The sequence below is a fragment of the Sparus aurata genome, chromosome 22 (genome assembly GCF_900880675.1).
Source record: "Sparus aurata chromosome 22, fSpaAur1.1, whole genome shotgun sequence".
In the NCBI taxonomy this organism is placed as follows: Eukaryota; Metazoa; Chordata; class Actinopteri; order Spariformes; family Sparidae; genus Sparus; species Sparus aurata.
The window spans coordinates 30,277,226-30,286,280 of NC_044208.1; the positions used below are offsets into that span (position 1 = coordinate 30,277,226).

At 42.2% G+C, this 9,055-nt stretch overlaps 1 protein-coding gene and 1 long non-coding RNA gene across 3 annotated transcripts in view; one reads left to right on the forward strand and one right to left on the reverse strand.

Moving 5' to 3' along the window:
- Window positions 1–9,055, forward strand: part of LOC115574089 (NACHT, LRR and PYD domains-containing protein 14-like) — a 915,401-nt gene that overhangs the window by 810,853 nt on the left and 95,493 nt on the right. The window lies entirely within an intron of this gene.
- LOC115574125 (uncharacterized) overlaps window positions 7,079–9,055 on the reverse strand; it is a 46,034-nt gene continuing 44,057 nt past the window's right edge. The window contains exons 1-3 of one of the 2 annotated variants that reach the window (XR_003982418.1): window positions 8,857–8,871; window positions 8,215–8,504; window positions 7,079–7,131 (exon numbers count right to left, since the gene is read on the reverse strand). This is a non-coding gene — a long non-coding RNA (uncharacterized LOC115574125). Of the gene's footprint in view, window positions 7,132–8,214; window positions 8,505–8,856; window positions 8,872–9,055 lie in introns of those variants that run through there. The other variant, XR_003982419.1, reaches the window with a different exon arrangement.

Sequence of the window (9,055 nt, forward strand, 5' to 3'; positions counted from 1 at the left end):
GCTCTGCAATGATTTGAAAATATTAACAACTATAATGGCACGGAGAATGCAGAGACATAAAACTAAACTAATCAAACCAGATCAGACAGGATTTATTCCTGGTAGACAAGGTGCTAACAATATCAGGAGGACATTAAATCTTATCTCATGTTTCAAAAACAAATCCCAGCCTTCCATGTTGCTCAGCTTAGATGCACAAAAAGAATTTGACCGGGTAAATTGGAGCTTCCTTTACCAAACATTGGCAAGTTTCGGGTTTCATACAAACTTCATAGATGGGTACAAATGATATACAAAAACCCTAAATGACGGATTAGAATCAATAGGTATTGCTCAGAATTTTTTTTCACTTAAAAGAGGAGTCACACAAGGAGACTTTCTGAGCCCTTTGTTATTTGCTGCAAGTATTGAACCACTGGCTGAGTCGATAAGACAAAATAAAGATATAAAGGGAATAAGGGATGAAGGAGGGGTAGAACACAATATATCATTATTTGCAGATGATATATTAACTTATGTAAGTGAACCTTCTACCTCGTTAATAGCCCTTGTGAATAACCTGAATGAATATGGGGAGATATCAGGATATCTGACCAATGAGACTAAATCAGTAGCTATGATGATCTCAGGTCAATGTCCATCAGATTTAGAAGGCAAATTCAAGTTCAAATGGACTAATACAGGGTTCAGATATCTGGGTATCAATATTACTTCTGTCACATCACAGCTATTTAAAGCAAACTATGGGAAATTGATAACGGAAATTTAAAAGGATTTGACCAGCTGGGAGATCTTACCTCTGACTTTGATGGGGAGGATAGAAACTGTAAGAATGAATGTATTACCGAGGTTGTTGTTTTTGTTCCAGACATTGCCTTTTGGAGTCTCTAATTCTATCTTTAAAATGTTGGACAAGATTATATCCAAATTTGTTTGGACAAAAAAGAAGGCTAGAATTAAGTATAGGACACTTCTTTGCCCAAAAGAGAAGGGAGGATTGAATTTACCTAACTTAAAAAACTACTACTGGGCTGCTCAACTCAGGGCTATAATTATGTGGATTACAAGAGATGTAGATACATTGTGGGTGGGAATGGAACAAAACTAAAAAAATAAACGCAAAAATATACCTATAGAGTCACTTCCAATTTTGAGTGAAGTAACACTAAAGAGGTTGAAGGTGGGCAATCTTTGGATCAGGGGGACAATGACAGTATGGTCAATGGTACGTAAGAAATTAAAATTGTCAAACTCCATATGTAGAGTTACCAGAATTTCAACAAACCCTGATTTTTTTGCCAACCATGATGGATGCAGGATATAATAGATGGATACATCAGGGGTTAAAATATATTGCACAAATGTTCAACGGACAAACTTTGAAGTCATTCCAACAGTTAGAACAAGAATTTAATTTACCAGACCATGATTTTTACAAGTTTTTACAGCTAAGACATTACCTTAAAACACATAAGGAGTGGGAGAATAAAACCCCATCAAAACTAGAAGAATTATCAATGGCATATACAGAGGGAGAGACAAAGAAAGGGGCATCTAACAACAACAATTTGGATGTCAAGCAGTCAATAATAACGGATGAACAATGGGAAGAAACATTCAAAGCAGGACATAGGGTAACTAATAGTCCAACATGGAGGGAGTTTGATTAGAAGATCAAAATGAGGTATTTTATCACTCCATGTATCACCTCAAGGTACAGTAATACTTCAGAGATGTGTTGGAGGGGTTGTGGATTGGTGGGGGACTTTACTCATATATTTTGGGATTGCCCAAAGATTTTAGACTTTTGGAAGAATATTCAAAAGGAAATAAAACATGTTTTTGGGTATTGACTTTACTCTGGATTTAGCATTGTACATATTGGGTATAGTCCCTGATAATGTCATTGATGGGAACTTGACTTGACTAATCATAGATGGTTACCAGTAATACAGACAATGTCAGAACTTTAGTCACCTATTTTTTTTGTGAGGGCATGATTATAGCTTAGAACTGAAACTGTAATGGCGTCTCCTAAAGTGTGTTCGTAATGTATGTGTATGTTTGTCATATTATGCAAAATTTAAAAAAGCAAGTAAAAAAAAAAGAAAATATGTAAACCTCTTAAACATTAGAGAACATTTGACATGGAAGCTATTGAGAAAAAAAATCATCATTTCTGCATATTAATATTCATATAAAATAGAGGAAGCACTAAAATACAATAAAAAGTGCTGTGTCTCATTTCTCCAGTTTACTAACACAATGTGCTGCTGATTTGGAGTAGCTGGGTCACATGACATGGAAGATATCGAAAAAACTGCAATTATTTTGTGTTAATATATTTATGCTAAGTAATTTAATGACGGTCCCTAAATCAATCTCCAGTGATTCAGCACGAGGCTGATGAAGGTGAGCTAACCGTCCTCCTGCTGCTCACACTGGGTGAACCTCAGTAAAATCTCAGCTGGACCCAAGTGAATATCCGCCGAATATCCAACCTGAAACCATCTTCACCCCAGTTCAATGAATCGCTTGTTGCAGCCTTTGAATAGGATGACGAGAATTTCAACGAAACGTCAACTTAAACGCTGACTTGTAGAAATGATACAAATAGCAGTAATGTCAATAATAATCGATTTCAAGATAACTTAGGGTGTAGTGCTTTCACTGTGTGCAACTTAAATTCGCCATTCGCCCTCCTTGATATTACACCTACAAAAATCATGTCTTTTTTATGTGTTTTTTTTTGCGGCAACACTGAAAATCCAGCTGCAGAATGCATATGGGGATACACTGACACATGAGATAACCTTCTGCAGCGATTGCAGGCTCCTTGGTGGCTTTGAATGAATTAGTTGATTTACAACACTACAACTAAACGGATTCTCACTCTTTGTGTGTGTCGCGCTGGATGGCAGTTGGGCTGTGGAGCGGTGCAGGTGCAGAGGTGAAGTAGCGTGAGAAGAGGATGCTGGAGCACCCCTAAAAATGGGCTAGCCTCGCCTATGCTTTTAACCATCAGTACTTTTGCCTCTTCTGGCGTTCCATTTAGTTTAATGAATATTTTGCAGTATGAAGTCCAGGTATGTTGAATTTTTTTCTGTTTCTTCAGGTAGCGTGCTTGTTTGGCGATGTCTGCGTTGTGTTTGGTCAGATGCTCCTTGATGAATACGTTTGTCCCTTTTAGTTTCCTCCCCTGTTCCAGCAGTGCACTCTTGAGCTTTCTGTTTACAAACCTCATGATGACAGTTGGTTTTTCTTTGGTATTTCTTCTGGACAGAGTGTGGCAAGCCTCGATGCCTTACAGTCCAGCTCTATGCTTCTGGTCTGCAAAAATGCGGCCACCTGTTGTTGTTGAGCTAACATCCAGGTTCCCGGACTCTTCCCCATTGGTGATGGCCACCGCACGAGCATATGAACGGGATTTTATATCGAGTCCATTGATGATGATGTCATTCATCCTGGTGTATTGCTCCAGGTCGGCAACTCTGTTCTCAAGGAAGGCGATTTTCCTATCCTTCTCCTCATTCTGGATGCGAAGGGCTTTCACCTCCACCAGCGTCAAGATCCCCTTCTGCTGCAGCCTGACAGCGGAAACTTCTTCAGATAAGAAGTCGAGCGACTTTTTTATGTCGTCGACCTCTGGTAGCATCTTTGGACCCATTTATTGTCCGGTTGCGCTAGTTGTTAGCTGTAAACAGCAGCTGCTGTTAGCTAGCTAGCTCAGTTAGCCACTTCTCCGCCTCTCGTCGAGGCAGTAGGCTCTGCAGTGAGTGTTGATCCACACAGCAGCCAATCATACAGTTATACTTTGATAATAGTTTAAGTTCCTTCATGATATTCCGATGGGCTTTCACTCACGTTGTTCAGGTCTGTCAGGTGGAGCCTTGTTGACGTTGCCAGGATGGCTGCTGAGTGAAAGTTTGACTCATAAATATATAATTAGGAGTCAAACTGTTCAGACAGTCAAACTTTACACTGATTTGTTGTGATTTAAGGTCAGACAAACCCAGACAACAAGTGAACTGAAGGAAACTTAAAACTTCTGTTGTGGATTAAAATTTTAGAGATCTACACAGAAACACATGAACTGACCTCAGAGTCTCCAGTCGACAGTTTGGACTCTCCAGTCCAGCACAGAGAGGCTTCACTCCTGAATCCTTCAGGTTGTTCTGACTCAGGTCCAGCTCTGTCAGATGGGGGTTGGACTTCAGAGCTGAGGCCACAACTTCACAGTGACTCTCTGAGAGTTCACAGTTAATAAATCTGTGTTGACAGATAACAGAACATTAAAACAATAAAATGTGACACTTTATTGTGACAGATTCATACATGTTGCATCACAAAGCTCAGGTGGTCAGCTGGTCAGCCTGAGCTGGTCAGTCATTGATCACAAGGTTTGTAGTTTGAAACTTGAGCTCCTTCTGTCCACGAGGCCCCAGACTTTCCCTGCCTGAGGAGATCAGAGGGGCTGAATCAGGGCCCCATTTTACATCAGCCCCCAAAACACACTTGAATAAAGCTGCTTTTAACCCTGATGTGGATGTTTGTATCTTCAGGTTTGATTTTGGTTTGTTTTATTCATTCTGTCGTCTTTATATTTATATTTGTAACTGTCGGGGTAAAACTTGCTTTTTCTTGAGAATCTTTCATTGTTTTGCTGTTTAATGTGTGTACAGCACTTTGTAACTGCTTTTAAAAGTCTTATATCGAGAAAATCAATCAAAAAAACGAACCTCCCCGAGTGCCCTTGAGCAACATGAAGTGCACCTTGATGTTCAGGACAAAAGTGTCCAGGTGACTGTAATGTAAACGTGTCAGATTTGAGTCGATTTATATTCATGAAGCTTTATGTAAATTCACTGTAGGTTGTGACTGCACTTGTATGTGTTTACCTCAGTTATGTGTTTGTGTGCATTTTGTTCTTTGACGCATTTTATTCTGTCACTCCGTCTGCTTTTCAGCTCCCATTAAATTAATTCAACATCTTCTACTGCATCAATAGTATAATTAGTACTAAAGATTGAGTTATTATCATTTGATGGGTAATAATTAGTCTCAGGTGGAGTTCACCTGGCTGAAGTAAATGTTTTGAAAAGTAGACGACTACATGTCATTTAATCTCTGAGCTTGGTGATGAGAATTGATCCAATAAGCAGGTTTCATACTTGTTCAGGAAAACATGTATCGTGTTGAGGTTTTCTATAATGCATGTGTGTAAAGTGTTTGCTTGTAATACTGAAGGCTTCAGTTTTACCAGGATATTACATGTTAATCACATCTGGACTTACCGAGCCTTTCTACAGTTCCTCACAGCTGGAATCAGTCTCTGTCCTCCCTGTTCTGATGTCTTGTATTTCTGTGTGTCCAACTCATTCAGAACCTCCTCTGACATCTGCAGCATGTAGGCCAGAGCTGAGCAGTGGATCACAGAGAGTTCCTTCTCTGATTTGTTCACTGACTTCAGGAACTCTTGGATCTCCTGATGGACTGAGTGGTCGTTCATCTCAATCAGACAGTGGAAGATGTTGATGCTTCTGTCAGGAGAGATATCATCTCTGTTCATCTCCTTCAGGTTGTTGATGGCTCTCTGGATGATTTCTGGACTGTTGTCTGTCGGACCCAGCAGGCCTGCCAAGAGTCTCTGGTTGGACTGCAGAGAGAGGCCATGAAGGAAGCGAACAAACAGGTCCAGGTGACCAGTTTCACTTTCAAGGGATTTCTGCATGGCGCTCCTCAAGAACTCATCCAGGGATGAATCAACATCATCCTCATCTTTGTCTTCATCATTCTCCTCATGTCCTCCCAGGAAGTCCTTCATCACCTCTGTGTTCCTGTTGGTGTGACAGTGGAACATGTAGACTGCAGCCAGAAACTCCTGAACACTCAGATGAAGAAAGCAGTAGACTGTTTTCTGGAAGATCACACTCTCTCTTCTGAAGATCTCTGTACAAACTCCTGAGCACACCGAGACCTCTGTGACATTAAGACCACAGCGCTTCAGGTCTTCTTGGTAGAACATGATGTTTCCTGTCTCCAGATGTTCAAACGCCAGCCTCCCCAGCTTCAGAAGAACTTCCCTGTCAGCCTCCGTTAGCTCCTGAGGACTCGTCTCACGTCCCTCATCGTACTTCTGCTTCTTTCTCTTTGTCTGAACCAGCAGGAAGTGTGAGTACATGTCAGTCAGGGTCTTGGGCAGCTCTCCTCTCTGGTCTGTAGTCAACATGTGGTCCAGAACTGTAGCAGTGATCCAGCAGAAGACTGGGATCAGACACATGATGTCGAGGCTCCTGGAGGTCTTGATGTGTGAGATGATTCTGCTGGACAGATCTTCATCACTGAACCTCCTCCTGAAGTACTCCTCCTTCTGGACGTCAGTGAAGCCTCGCATTTCTGTTACCCTGTCGACACATGAAGGAGGGATCTGATTGGCTGCTGCAGGTTGGGAAGTTATCCAGATGAGAGCCGAGGGAAGCAGCTTCCCCTGGATGAGGTTTGTCAGCAGCACGCTGACTGATGACTTCTGTGTGACATCAGACACGACCTCATGGTTGTTGAAATCCAGTGAAAGTCTGCTTTCATCCAGGCCATCAAAGATGAAGAGAAGTTTACAGACAGCGAGCTTCTCTGCTGTCACCTTCTGTAATGTTGGATGGAAAACATGGAGCAGCCTGAGAAGACTGTACTGCTCATCTCTGATCAGGTTCAGCTCCCTGAACGACAGCAGAACCAGCAGACTGACATCTTGGTTTTCGGAGCCCTCTGCCCAGTCCAGAGTGAACTTCAGCACCGAGAAGGTTTTTCCAACTCCAGCGACGCCGTTGGTCAGAACGACTCTGATGCGTCTCTGTTGGTCAGGTGAGGCTTTAAAGATGTCGCAGCACCTGATTGGAGTTTCACTGAAGGTCTTCATCTTGGAAGCTGTCTCAAGCTGCCTCACCTCATGTTGGGTATTAACCTCTTCACTCTGTCCCTCTGTGATGTAGAGCTCAGTGTAGATCCTGTTAAAGAGGGTTCCACTTCCTGTTTCATCACTTCCTGTTTCATCACTTCCTTCAGTCACACGTTCACATCTCCTCCTCAGACTGATCTTATGTTCATGGAAAACCTCCTGCAGACCAACATTCACTGAAAGAAGAGAAAAAAGTGGGAGACAAAAATACAATTTGACAATCAGCAGTCAATGGTCTTTTCATTACAAATTAAAAACCATCAGTATAAGAATATGTTTGTTGTTTCCTTTTCCTTTCTCTCCACCTGAACGTGGTGGAGAGGTTTGTGTGTCCCTGTGATCCTCGGAGCTCTTTTGTCGGGGGCATTAGCCCCTGGCAGGGTCTCACAAAGCTAATGAGCCCCAGAGGAGGGGCCAGACTGAGAGGGATTCAAAGAACCTCTATGAATCAGCCACAAAGGTGCTGCAGCACCTGAACCAGGAAAGAGAAATCAGGGCACCTTTCTGGAGCTAAACCTGGGAGTGGAGGTTGCTGGTGAATATCTGGTGGCTGGTCTTTGACTACATGGAGACGCCACCCTGGGGGCTGACTACCAGCAGGGACAGGCGTTGGGGTCAGGTGTGTGCCAGTTTCATGCAAAAGAAGGAAGGTGAACTGATTCCTGGCATCATCATCACAGACTGAAAACTCTCCTGTTCAGCATCTTGGTTCATAAAAACAATCTCTCTCTGGATCTCTTATTGCTTCTAATTGTAGTACTTGAACCATTTTAACATAATTGATACATTTGATCTGCTCATTTTGTATCCACATGGTTCCATCAGTTATTTTCAGTCACTTTGGATACAAACATCAGCTAAATTAACGTATTGTAATGAAGCAGGCTACATTTCAAAGCTGTTTAATGTGCTGAAACTGAGCAGCTAATTAGCTTCTGCTGTAGCCTGAAAATAGATGTTAGCAGCACTTTTCCTCACTGGATGTTTGTTTGGTCTCTTGTTCAACAAGTGGATCTGCAGGACGAGGTGTGTGTTTGTAAGTTAGAGGAGGAGGAGATGTTAGCAGGAAAGCTAATGTGGACTGTTGTTTAAAGTGCTGTTTTGTCTCAAGCTGCTGTCTGACACTTCTCCATCTCCATCTATGCATACAGAGAACAAACTGCTTTCTGATTGGTTAATGTGTGACATAACAAATGTATTAAAACAACAAGTAGTGTGTTCAGACATGAAGACATCAGCAGACAGATATATAGTCTTACTTTGTACAGTGCTGCTCAGACTGGCTGTCTGCAGTCCAGCTCTTGTTCTGGATCGTTCTCCACACTGGGGACAGGAGGAGTGTCCTGGTGAAGCAGACTGGTCCCAGTATGATGTGATGCACTGTCTGCAGTACCAGTGTCCACAGTCTGATGGTCCAGGTTCATTACTGAAGTTTAGAGGAGGATCTTTGGACCGGTCACTGTTCATAGACAGACAGCTGGATACTGGAGACTCTGCTCTGTCCTCCTCCTCCTTCACACAAACACTCATCTTCTGCTCTGAAGTCAGTCTGAGAAGTTAAACATTAACAAGAATCAGGAAACAAGTTTGTTCAAGAGTCACACAAGACGGAGAGAGCAGGGAGTAACACACTCTCTCTCTCTCCTTCACACACACATTATACAGTATAAAAAAAGCAGCCAGAAGTCCACCTGCTCAGGTTTCTTCACACCTGTGCTTGTTTTCTTGGGTTACTGGAGGTTTAAAGAGTATTAATCAGCCAATCAGGACTTTGTGTCCACAAAGGAATCAAACTGTTGACTTCACTCCAACATTTCTTTCCTCCACAGTCCACAGGGAGAAAACTGACTCACAGTAAGTAAAGTCACAGTAAATAATCACAATGTGTTGTTAACACTCACCCTGCCTCAGACTGCAGCTGTTCTCCTCTGATCCGTCCTCTGAAAATAAAGTCTGACTGAAAACTTTCACTTTCAGGCTTCCTGTGTGTGTGTGTGTGTGTGTGTGTGTGTGTGTTGGCTCCTCCCTGTTCTCATGTTCCTCTTCTGATTTTATGGCGGGTTGCAACCACGACTTTTAAGGTGCATACTGCCACCTATG